The following is an 11,976-nucleotide window of genomic DNA, read 5'->3' on the forward strand; positions in this document are numbered from 1 at the left end:
AGAATTTTATATGATTTAGTTTAACTAATTGAGATTAATAAGAATTTATATGATTTTATTTAAATAATTGAGATTTTTGGAATTTAATACTTTAAGTTTTATGAATAAAAAATATTAATTATATTATCTTATATTTTAAATTAGAGTACTTGATTGAAAGCCAATTAGCAAATTGATAATTAAATAATATTTTTAAAATAATTTTAAGAGATTAAATTAGATTTCAAGTTAATACAATATACCTTAATTTGATTAAAATTACCAAACCTTAATTAACCCAAAAATTTCCAAATTAAACTCTAACTCTAAAATCCCAAAACACACACACACTCTAACCCTAAACTCCCCAAGCCGCCACCCACCCTCAGAAAGAAACGTAGAGGGAGAGAAGGAAAGAAAAGAGGGAGGATGGCGCCAGAGGAAATCACTGCCACCGTACCGTCATGTCACACGTAGGAGGGAGGTCGAGGGAGAGCGACGCTGGGAGAGAGGAGATGCGAGCCAAGGCTGAGAGGAAGAAGATGCCGCCGAGCTTGCCATCGTTGAGGTCATTGTGACTGCTAGGAAGCTGCCTCGCCACCAAGCCGCTGCAGTCGAGGATCCTGTCCATGTCACCATCACCGAGGAGAATCCAATTCTGTCATCGCCGTTGTGCCAGTCACCGTCCGTGGAGCCATCGTCGTCGTCGTCTCGTGCCGTCGCGTCTTACCATCACCGCTGTTGGGCCGCCATTGATGCGAGGAACAGAACGCGTAAGAGAGAGGATAGAGAGCTTCGTGGGAGCTCCGTCGTTGCCAAGCCGTCGCTACCGCTGCGGGTTCGTCGCTGAGTCTCTGTTACCGGGATCCACTGCCAATAAGAGTGTTTTTGCTTCTAGCTCCGTTCTTTTGAATTTTCTGGAACATTGTTGTCACTGCATTGTTGTTACAACTACTGTCCTCGAGTTACATACAGTTGTCAGAGCCGTTCCTTATCGACATGACTGTTGTTGCTGCCATTGTCGGAGTTTCCTGGTCGTCGCCACTGCCATTGGTAAGAGTATTCATTCTTTTAATTTTTGTTCTTTCAATTTCTAGGGATATTGTTGTCACTGCGATGTTGTTGCAGCTGCCGCAAAGGTTTTTCGCCATCACCAGAGCCGTTGTTGCTCCGTTTCCTCATTTCCTCTTAAATTATAGTAAGTCTCTCTATTTCGGAACCCTCGCCATTAGTATTCTGTTATATGTTATTAAGAATTTCACGACATTGATGATTTAGGATTGAGTTATCTAGGTTGCATGTTGCAATTAAAGCTGCTACTATTGTTGCGGAAGTAAACGGAGTCGTGGATGCAGCTGCCGCCATTGCGGGCTGAGGAAAAAATGGATTTAATGCGTTTAATTATGCAAATTTTGGTTAATTGAGGTAGGAGATTGTTTTAAAATTAAAATGTTTTGGGCTTGAATACCTGATGAATTTAGTGAATTAATGCAAATGAATGAATGCCTGTGATGCAAATGATTTTCTACTGTGGTTGAAGTTGTGACTGATTTTGTTATTAATTTGTCGATTTCTGAATTTCTAGTGAAATTGATGAATATGTTGATTTTGGTTTTCTTTGATTGAAATTGATAATGATTGGTTTTGAATGACGGATTTGGGAATGTTGATTTGAAATGCTGATTTTGTTGGGTTGAGGTTGAATTGAGGGAACTCGTGAAGGGTGGTAAACTCTGATTTTTAGAGGAGGATCTGCTGAAATTTTTGTAAAAATTTAAAGAGTTTTGGTTAAAGGAAAAGAGCTCGATTTGATTAACTTTATCAAAGAAATATGTCTTGAATATCTTTAAAGATTTTAAAGAAAATTGGGTTCTTAAAATTTTGTTAATTTTCGTGATTTTAACTCATTTGATTTTTAATAATAACGAAAAGAGATTTGATTAACTAGCTAAAGATTTTAACAAAAATAAATTAATTATAAATTCAAAGGTTTGGGAATAGGAGAGTGAGTTTGAGGTTTTAATGGATTTTAAACATAAGAGTTGAGAAAAAGTTATTTTAAGGAATATGATGATAAATTGTGTGATGTTTGATTTGGAGGAAAGTCATGAGATGGTTAAGACAAATTTTGGGGATTTAATGAGTTTTTGAGTGTTAGGAAGAATGGATATGGTTTAGGCTTGAACATGGATGAGGTTTGATGGTTTTGATCTCAAAGGAAAAGTGTTTGAAAAGTGTTATTATGAATGTTGCTTGACATTGAGGATTAGGGAAGTTTGATTTGTCAATCTATAAAGCGATTAATTAGAGAAATGTGATTCGATGAGATTGAATGGATTATGCCATGTTTGAGTTAGATTGTTGTTGGCTATAAATGATTATGTTCTAATTGAGTTATTATACAACCTTGCCCTCGAGTCTAGAGTGTTTGATTTCATTTTATGATGCATTTTTGTTCTTCATCCTTATAAATCTGGGGTGGAACTGGCATATGACCCCTTATTCTACATGAGTTCTTGCAAGTCCTTGGCAAGATAGTATTGAGCTGTAGCTTGAGAATGCATCACAGATCCCAACAAGTTATCGGGGCTAATTGAGATATGTGACATAAAATCTCGTTAGTCATGGGTAATTGAGGTCCCTGTGGTGCTAAGGCTAGAATCATAGAGCATCATTCTCCGATCCGGAAGATCCGACCTTGTCTGTGGCGTTTTGAGTAGGATCAACAGAGATTGAATTGCGTGAGCGTCACCCTCTTCCAGATTGAATGATCAGCGTCCTGGTATTTGGTTTGGATAGAGAAGATTAATGACCACTGGCCCTAGTTTAGTCACTTATAGCCTTTCTATTCAATGAATCACTCATTGTTAAAGTAGTCAGTAAGAAGTATTAACTCGTAAGAACAAGCATCTCCGAGGCCTTAACTGATTTTCTATCATTGTTTCTACGTCTTCTCTTTATTGTTTTGTTTATGCGTCTGCAAAAACAACAACTATCTTTCTATTCGCCTGACTAAGATCTGCAGGATAACCACAGATTGCTCAATCCGACAATCCTCGTGGGATCGACCCTTACTCACCTGAGGTATTACTTGAACAACCCGGTGCACTTGCCGGTTCAGTTGTACGAGTCTCAAATTCGCGCACCATGATGATTGAGATGAGTTATGATTTTGGATGAAATGAAATGAGATTGAGGATGAATATGATAATGAAATTGATTCTGAATGAGATATAGTGCCTGGGTAGATGCAGTGGCATTGATCCATTTGCTCTGGGTTATGGTTTGAGTCTCCTGGGATAGATGAAATGGTTCACTCCTACTGCTCCTGGTTGAGAGTCATATGCGATTTAAAACTTTATCTGACGAATTTTCACTTGCTCCAGTTTGAGATTTGAGATTTTGTTGACCTTCCATCGCAAGATGTGTCCGGACACTTATACTTTTCCAGATGTTCCCCCAATGCATTTGATATATGAATATGAATTTTTGAGCCTGGGGATGCGTGCACGCAGGAACTGTCCAGGGTTCGCTACCGAACATGTCGAGTTTGGTTGTATAACCGACAGATGAGCTCATTAGTCATAGGACAGACATGAATCATTTGCATTTGCGTGTATTGTTTGGGTGTGAATCTTGTTTTTGGTTTGCCTAATTGAATAATTACATCTATCTGCTATTTGATCTAATTGCTCTATCTATACTCGCTATTTGTGTATGATTTGTATTGTTTTGTTTGGGTTTGAAAACTGAGAGATCCCTCATGCTGGTGGTGGTGACGTTGAGGGTTGTTCCTGATGTGGTGATGGGGGTTGAGATAGATTGGAATTGGTATTGTACTAATACTCTAGTTTATGTGTTGGATGGATAAGAATGAGTGATGTAAGTTGGTTGGGTAGGAAGCCCTTAGGCATACATTTGGTCCTTTTCCTTTTTAAACGATTTACTTTACGGATTTGTATACTAAAGAATATTCTTTACGACCATTTCGGAGTAAGATTTTTATAAAGCTTTTCCAAAGTGTATTTTAAAAAGAAACTGCTTTTATAATGGGATTCTTTCTATTTTCAAGTATCTTTTTACTTTGATGGTATTCCCTTCCCTACTGAGAACCTGCGAGGACAATGTTCTCACCCCCCTACAGATTTTCTTTTTCAGTGACAGGTTCAGAAAGCTTTGGCACAAAGCCGCGACCAATCTACAAAGCTTTATATATGTTTGTATTTTTTGCTGTTAGTTTAGTTGAGATTTTACCCCTCGTCATTTGTCATTTTGAGTTTTTAGAGGGGCAAAACTTGTATTTGAGGATTGTTGAATAACGTTATATATATAATGTGATTATACTTATGTGCATACGTGGTTTAAGGCAAAAGGCTTTTTGTTTTCTTAATTGAAAATTTGGTTTGTATTCATGAAGGATCAATATTAAACAAATATAATATGAAACTAAAGGAGTAGAGGTAGGTAACGCATAGACTTTTAGTGCGATCATGAGGTGCTTAAAGTCGTGCCGCCGTTGCTCCTTCTCTCTGTTGCCGCTGCTCTAAAATTTCTCTTCAATTGACAGTGCTCAAACAAAAATCAGTTGCTCATCCTACTTTGGTCATTCTCCGCTCTCTCTTATGCGTCCTCTCTCTCACAGTTGAGCTCACAAGAACCAGATATCTATGTATTTATTTACACAATCTTTTTTTGTTACTGTTACAGAAAATGAGTGTAGATAGATTACATTTTTGTTTGATTCTCAAGTTCTAGCCAACTTCCTTCTAGTGCCGCCAAGTGTGGATCTTTGCCTTCACTTTAAGATTTTCAAACTCCTTTATTGATTGGTGTTGACTCTGTGATCTTAAGCTTTGTTTCAATCTTGGTGGAACGATATAATGTGCTTGTCAATGGATATTTGATTTCTTATATGCATGCATATTTGCTTATTGTCAAGTAGGGACTAGGGATGAGGGGTTTCATTCACCATATTTGTTGAAACTCTATCTCTTTGTATTACCCGAAGGCATATCACTCCATATCTACCGAATTCATTGCCTTGCTTTTTGCTTATTTCCTTGAGGAGTTTATTGGCTTCCAGTGTTTATTGCCTTCCAGGTAGGGACTATGGACTAGAGTTTATTTGCATATTTGCATATCACTCTATATTATTTGTCTTTTTGTTACTGAATTTTTAGTGCTACTTAGTATTAGTAAGTTCATATATCTTAACCACTTTTAGGTGTAAGAGAATTGGTATTCAAACTTTTTAATTTCACATATTCGATGATATACATAAGTTTAAATTAGAAAAAGAAAGGTAGTTGAAAATGTTTGGAACAGGAAGTGCATTAATGAGAGGGTGCAAGTGCACCATAGTGTTTGAAGATTGGTTGTTTTCTTCATCATCACGAGTCAATTCAATGCATTCAATATCCCGTTGATTTTTTAAGAAGAAAAATTCAGCCATGTAATGATTAGAGAGGAAAGGGATGTTAATTTATTAGAGCAAGACTATAGCATGAAGTTTTGATATATTTTCCTTATGGCATTAACTTTATTACCTTTTTTCAATGATATAGGTCTTCAAAGAAGGTGAGTTAACTTTGGATATGGAGACGCCCTATGATTGGCTTTTGTCCATATTTCCTTCAAGACCAAAAATTTAAAGGTAGTCCTTCATTCTGTCCAAGGCAGTAGCATAAGTAGTATTGTTATATATACCCTATCTAGTTGGATTTTGCTTTTCTCCTTTTCTTCACATTCGCTGAATGTATCCATTTCTTTCATTTTCTTCATTTTTCTCTTTACTTTCATAATTACTTCTTTCTAGTTCCTTCCTTTATTTTCTTCAGTGATATTGGATTCAAGTAATCAACAAATTTCAATATACTTCCTCCTCCTTTTTCAATCTATTTTCATATATTTTCATAATTATTCCATCTTGTTCCCATGTCCTCCTCCTTTTTATTTATTAGGATACAATAATTTCTCTTTGAATATGTATTCGTCAATTAGTGCTGATGAACACTACTTTAATTTCCTTTCTCTAAAATGCTATTCATTTCCATATAATAATGAGGATTTTGGAATCTGTGTGATGCAGCTCAAAGAAATCAAGAAAGGCGAAGAGTCTTGGAAAAGGAGGCAACAAGTTTTGAAAAAGTATTGGTAGAGTTTAAGACTCCCAGAAAGGCTATTCAAAGTTTAACCTTCTACTTTTTTATTTGTTTATTATCGCTGTTAAATTATTATGCATGCTTTTTCTATACTTGCTTATCTATGCTTGTTTGCGTAAACCATTTATAGTGAAAGTATAGATTATATTCATGATAAGACTTTTATTTGTTGTGGTTTGTCGTTGAAAAAAAAATGAGCCTAAAACCGAGGTGTATCAGAATGATGAGCCTTCACATGCTAGGATCATTTCAAAAACAGAGTTTCCACCATCATTAGCATCTACGTCAGGAGATGTTGTTATGATACAACTTTAAGTAGCTGACGTCTAGGTTCCTAATGTAAACAATGAGAAGGACGATGACATTGAGATCTATGTTGACAATGATGCTTATATTAATGATGATGATGATGATAGAAGTTTGGAACTCTCGGATTGAGGTTTTAGTTGTAAATTCTTAGTTTACAAATCTGTTAATTTACTTTAATTCGTATTTTGTAATTTTTTGTATCGGTTATGTTATGGATAATAACTTACTGATTTCAATGTGTACATGATATGGTTGGTAGAGATGGAGATCGCGGTCATAGCCGTGGCCGTGGCCGTGGCCAAGGCTGAAAGGGTGATCCAGCTATTGTACATGATATCTCTGGTAAAGACGGACATCGCGGTCATGGCCGTGGCCAAGGCCGAAAGGGTGATCCAACTATTGTACATGATATCTCTGGTAAAGATGGAGATCGTGGCCGTGGCTGAGGCCGAAAGGGGATGCCTAGGATTTCTACCGGTTGTCCCCTTGACTTAAATGCGGATCCATACACTCTCATTGGGTCATCATCAAACACGACTGTTTCGACTAGTGGGAGACTGCCACCTATTGCTACTACTACCCCCTCTCATCAGGAGCCTCAGATACACATGATGCCTACTCGGGGTGCACCAAGATCATGCGCTCAACAAGCCTATGAGCCTCCCAATTCTGCCTCACATGGTGGGCAGAGTGATCCAGCTATTGTGGCTCCTAGTCGACCAGGATCTTGTGGGGCAAACCACATCTACTGGTACCCAAGATACCCAGGGTCAAGGAACATCCACTGCCACTGGTCACTCCGCCACAAGTGCACCCAAGCTTAGATATGATGGTGCCAAATGGTTTGTTATTTGCTTTAAATTTTATGAATAGCATATCTCATTTTTACTAAGTAATATGTCTTTATCATTTTTTTGGTTTTTGATGTAGTTGACACCCAGCTAAGCTTGGCTAAAAGCGCATTTATCAGGTTTTTATCTACATTATTTTACGTATTTTACAATGTTATATATCATAGTATGTTATATAATAGCAACATGTTATTTCTTTTTTAAAATAGATAGGCTTTGACATTCTTGATACGGAAGAGGATGACATCTATCAAGCTTGGAGGTTTAGGGCTGCCAAGTGCTTGCGAGCTATGCTCCATGCCATTCGCAAAAAAGGAGCCCGTCTATATTGGATCCTACCAGAAGTTCTTAGTGAATTAATGAGACATTAGAACACTGATGCCTGTAGACAATTACAGGCGAGAAATACAATTGCCAGAAAACTGACTCGAGGTACCTTCCTTCACACTGTAGGAGGCGCCACCTTTCTAGAAGCGAGGTTATGCCTGGTAAGTTGCTTATAGAACCCTTTTTTTATTTAGGATTGTTGCTTATAGAAAGAAGATGCCAAGTGACAATGGGAGATGAACAATGGTGGTGATAGTGAATGAATAAGGGCTTACAATTTGTCCAAATAACCGTGTTGATCCTATATGGCAATTGAATTTGTTTTGAATGTTGAATGCTCTAATGTGATTCTCTTAATCTACTTAATGCTCAGTATTCGTTAAAATTTTCACTTTATTCTCTTCTATAGGTATCCCTTTTGTATGTTGTTTAGATCAATTTTATTGTAACATGATAGTATGATAGGTGCCATTAACTTTCTATGATTGTATAGTCTTTTCTATTGTTGGTTATCTTTAGCTAGTTACTTGTGATAATATATTCATATTTAGTGCATTTTGATTTTTTCTTTTGGCACTTTTAGGCTTCCCTTTTTTCATACGTTGTTTGTTGAGATGAGATCTTTTTTCTAGTATAACTAATAATATCAATCATATGGTGTGATTTTATGCATTTAATTAATTGGCTTTGGTTGAGTTGAGATGCATGGCATGCTACAGATTTTATATTATTTCAACAGACTTGTGCCTTTTGTATGATATTATGATGATAAAATTAATCTATTTGACTTATTACCATTAATTTTAAATGTATAGTTCAACATATTTCAACTCTGTGTTTTGGTATAATACAATGTTTATCCTTGTTGCTGTAATCATCCATTGATGTGGGTGCTCAATGTCAGGAAGGATTAATGGGCATGAAATTTGCTGTGTCCTTATTTATTTGAAAAATATGATACAATTCTGCCTAAAAACCAAACCTACCTCTAGACAACATATTGACTTGAAATATTGTTCTCATTAAGTTATGTGCAAGCTTGAAAACACAAGAGAGAATGTATATTGTAATTTTTTTCCAGTTATATATCTTGACAATAATATCACCTTCTTTCTTTTGATTATTATTTATATTATGTAGAATCAATCGCTTCAAAGACCATCACGTATGGACGAGTTTTTTTAGCACACCCATATTCGCAAAAAGGATATGACTCAATAGGTTGATGAACACTCACGAATGACAAAGGAAACTTACCTTTTTCGTTATGATTGATTTTTTTGTAGATTGGAATGTGCAAAAAGAAATGACTTTATACCTTCCTTCATTATAATGTTGGACTTATTTTTGTGACATATCCTCTTAGCTTTTGCATTATTGATACTTATAGTAGTTTATCATTCATTTTTTCTCATTGTAGGAGATATTTCAAGAGCGCATGTTTCAGACAGAGCAAGAGCGGCAGGATACTATAGAGGCGGGTGTAACTGATCCACCGTTTGACTCTGAGAAAAGCATATGGATTGAGATAGTGGGTGAAAAACAAAGAGGTAAGGTATATGGCATGGGTAGGTAAGGAACTCTTCCATGGTGCGATCCCGATTTATTGGGCCAACCACGACCACCAGCACTGATGTTTTGGATCTTAGAGAAAAAATCACAATACTCAATAGGAAAGTTGAACATGCCGCTAATATAGAGAATTTGAAGACCGTTATCAAATGGAGAAAAGGGAGTGGCAACAGACTGTTGAATCCTTGTGTGAGGATCTCAACACCAGTAACTCACAAATGGATCAGTTTAGTCATCAACTCAGTAGCTTGACTGAGTATCTGAGGGCTATGGGTCCTAATAGTTCTGGATCACGTGTCCCTCCACCTCTTCTTTTTACTTTTCTAAACTCCCAGAAAAGTGTATCCCCAGATAGAAAACTCCCACCTATCTTACAGCCACCAAGACAGCCACACGGTGCTCATATGGAGGATAATTCTGACGATCTCGATGATTCAGATGAGGACTATTTAGACGAGTACGAGTTTGGTTATTTACTTTGTTTTGAATATTTTGTATTATTAGTGGATTGTAATTTAGATGAATATAAGTCTGAATTTAATTATTTATCTTGTCTTGAATCTTTAAGTTAGAGGATTATTTATTATTATTCTGATAAGTTTGTAAACTCATTATCTAATACTTATTATAAATTTTATTTTTGTATTTAAAAATTTATTTGCCTCGTTATCTAATATTTAATTGTCTATTATTTTTTAAATGAAAAAATAAAACAAAAACTATGGCTATTAAAACCGATGGTATCATTGTCACTTTTAAATTCAAAATAGACAAAAAAAAAAAGACAAAAAATAGACAGAGAACTTGTCAATATTTTAATCATGTTATCGACGGCTCTCTTGTCAATTTTAATGAATCCAAAATCGACAGACAGTTTGCCGATTTTATATAATATTATCGATGACAAGTTTGTCACTTTTACTAGATAGACAAAAATCTTAAACTCATATTATCAATGAAAAAATTATCGGTTTTATTTAAAATTTATCGACAGTTTGACAAGCCGTCAATTTTATTAGATTTTTAAAATAGTGATATATTTAAAAACGATATGTTACGCCGTCAATTTTAACAGTATTTTTTGTAGTGACTCTTTATCTATAATGTCACCCCATGAATAAAACATCGTAGTCGAAGAAAAAAAATAAGGGGTTATTACTTTATATTGCATGTTAATTATATTTGCCTTATAATCCTTTATAATGATATGTGGTAATTTAACTATATTTCTTTTTTTGTTATTATTTTTTTGTTAATTGTATTAATATAAAAAAAATAAAATAATAACTTTCTCATGTCCATGATTATGTAAAAATCCTCATCTATATGACTATATTTCAATTTCGGTTATACTAAATATATCCTTTAATATTATCTTTAAAATACAATTCTAATTATTCATACAAACCACTATTTCAAGACGTTCATCTTTAACTTGTGTTATTTCTTACGTTCATTGGTCTGATTATATTTTATTGAGTAAAATATCATTTTTGTCCTAATATTTGGGGTAAGTTCTAAAATTGTTCCTAACATTTAAATCGTCCTATTTAAGTCCTTAATATTTTAAAATTGGCCCAATACTGTCCTGCCATTAGGAATCTATTAACAAATTGACGGCAAAACAAAATTAAAACAATTTTAAAACGTTAAGGACTTAAATAGGACAAAAACGTTGAAACAAAAACGATATATAAAAATAAATTTTAATTTTATCTATTAATTTTTTTTAACACAGTTAGCTCAACACAACAAGTGGAGCAGAAAGAAAGATAACAAAAGCAAAACATAAATATAAAATTAACAAGTTGTAATCCGTAGTCATCTCCGGCATTGCCATCAACAACCAAACGGATCAACTCTACACCATTCCTTGTAACTCAAGAAGGACAGAATCTTTACTCCTTCAACACTTGTCTCTGCTCCAACCAGATGTTCCAAATAACCGCACAGAATCCTATCAGCCATTTCTTTTGCTCAGTCTTACCACCTGCTACTCTAGTCCAACTCTCAAAGAAATCTTTAATTGTTCCCGGGGCGACCCATGCTCTATTAGAAAACGTCAGCCAAGCACACCACACCTGCCACGTAAACTCACAAGCCAAAAATAAATGATGTACAAATTCTATGTCTTTTTTACACAACACACAAATATTGTCATGATGATTAATAATGCCAAGTCTACCCAGCCTCTAATTCGTGTTGACCCTGCCTACTAGCACAAACCATGCAAATAGCTCAACTCTTGGAGGAACCAAGCCTCTCCAAATGGAGCTTGTGAAGTTGTAGCTCGTGATGTCGGCTGCGAGAGTCTCTTTCTGTAGTACCTGCACAAAGGAGTTAGTTGAAAAAACACTATTTTTATCAAATTTCTAAACAACTGAATCCTCTCTATCCACCGATAACCTGACAACCCGTAACCGGTCGTGAAGTTGGTTGAGCAACTCTAACTCCCATTGGAAGAGTTGTCTCCTCCATTGGAAGTCCCACACCCACTCTAGCCCATCCCAAAACCCACAATCCCCTATTACGGATCCTTGTTGATTTGAAACAGAGAAGAGTCTCGGAAAACAATCTTTCAAAGAGCCACCTTGTAACCAAGCATCCTCCCAAAAACGAATGTTTCTGCCATTTCCCACCTCCATTAACAGACCTCTGATCATCATATCTCTTGCCTGTTGCTCCTTGATATTGAGCTGGCAGATATCTTTCCACGGCCCCCCTCTTGATGGCAAAGGTTGGCTTGATAACATTACAGTTGGGTCCAAGTGATTACA

At 35.8% G+C, this 11,976-nt stretch overlaps 1 long non-coding RNA gene across 7 annotated transcripts; it reads left to right on the top strand.

Moving 5' to 3' along the window:
* Positions 308-9,504, top strand: LOC107616955. Of its 7 annotated transcripts, none has more exons than XR_002354863.1 (9): positions 308-1,032; positions 1,108-1,177; positions 1,258-1,404; positions 5,544-5,632; positions 6,068-7,291; positions 7,380-7,419; positions 7,510-7,788; positions 8,768-8,848; positions 9,048-9,504. It is a non-coding gene; the product is annotated as an uncharacterized LOC107616955 (long non-coding RNA). The 7 variants fall into 7 exon arrangements; XR_001614722.2 differs by lacking the exon at positions 8,768-8,848 and having other exon boundaries at positions 6,068-6,579; positions 6,709-7,291; XR_002354861.1 differs by lacking the exon at positions 8,768-8,848 and having other exon boundaries at positions 310-1,032; positions 6,068-6,132; positions 6,709-7,291.

Source organism: Arachis ipaensis, chromosome B09 (assembly GCF_000816755.2).
Source record: "Arachis ipaensis cultivar K30076 chromosome B09, Araip1.1, whole genome shotgun sequence".
NCBI lineage: Eukaryota > Viridiplantae > Streptophyta > Magnoliopsida > Fabales > Fabaceae > Arachis > Arachis ipaensis.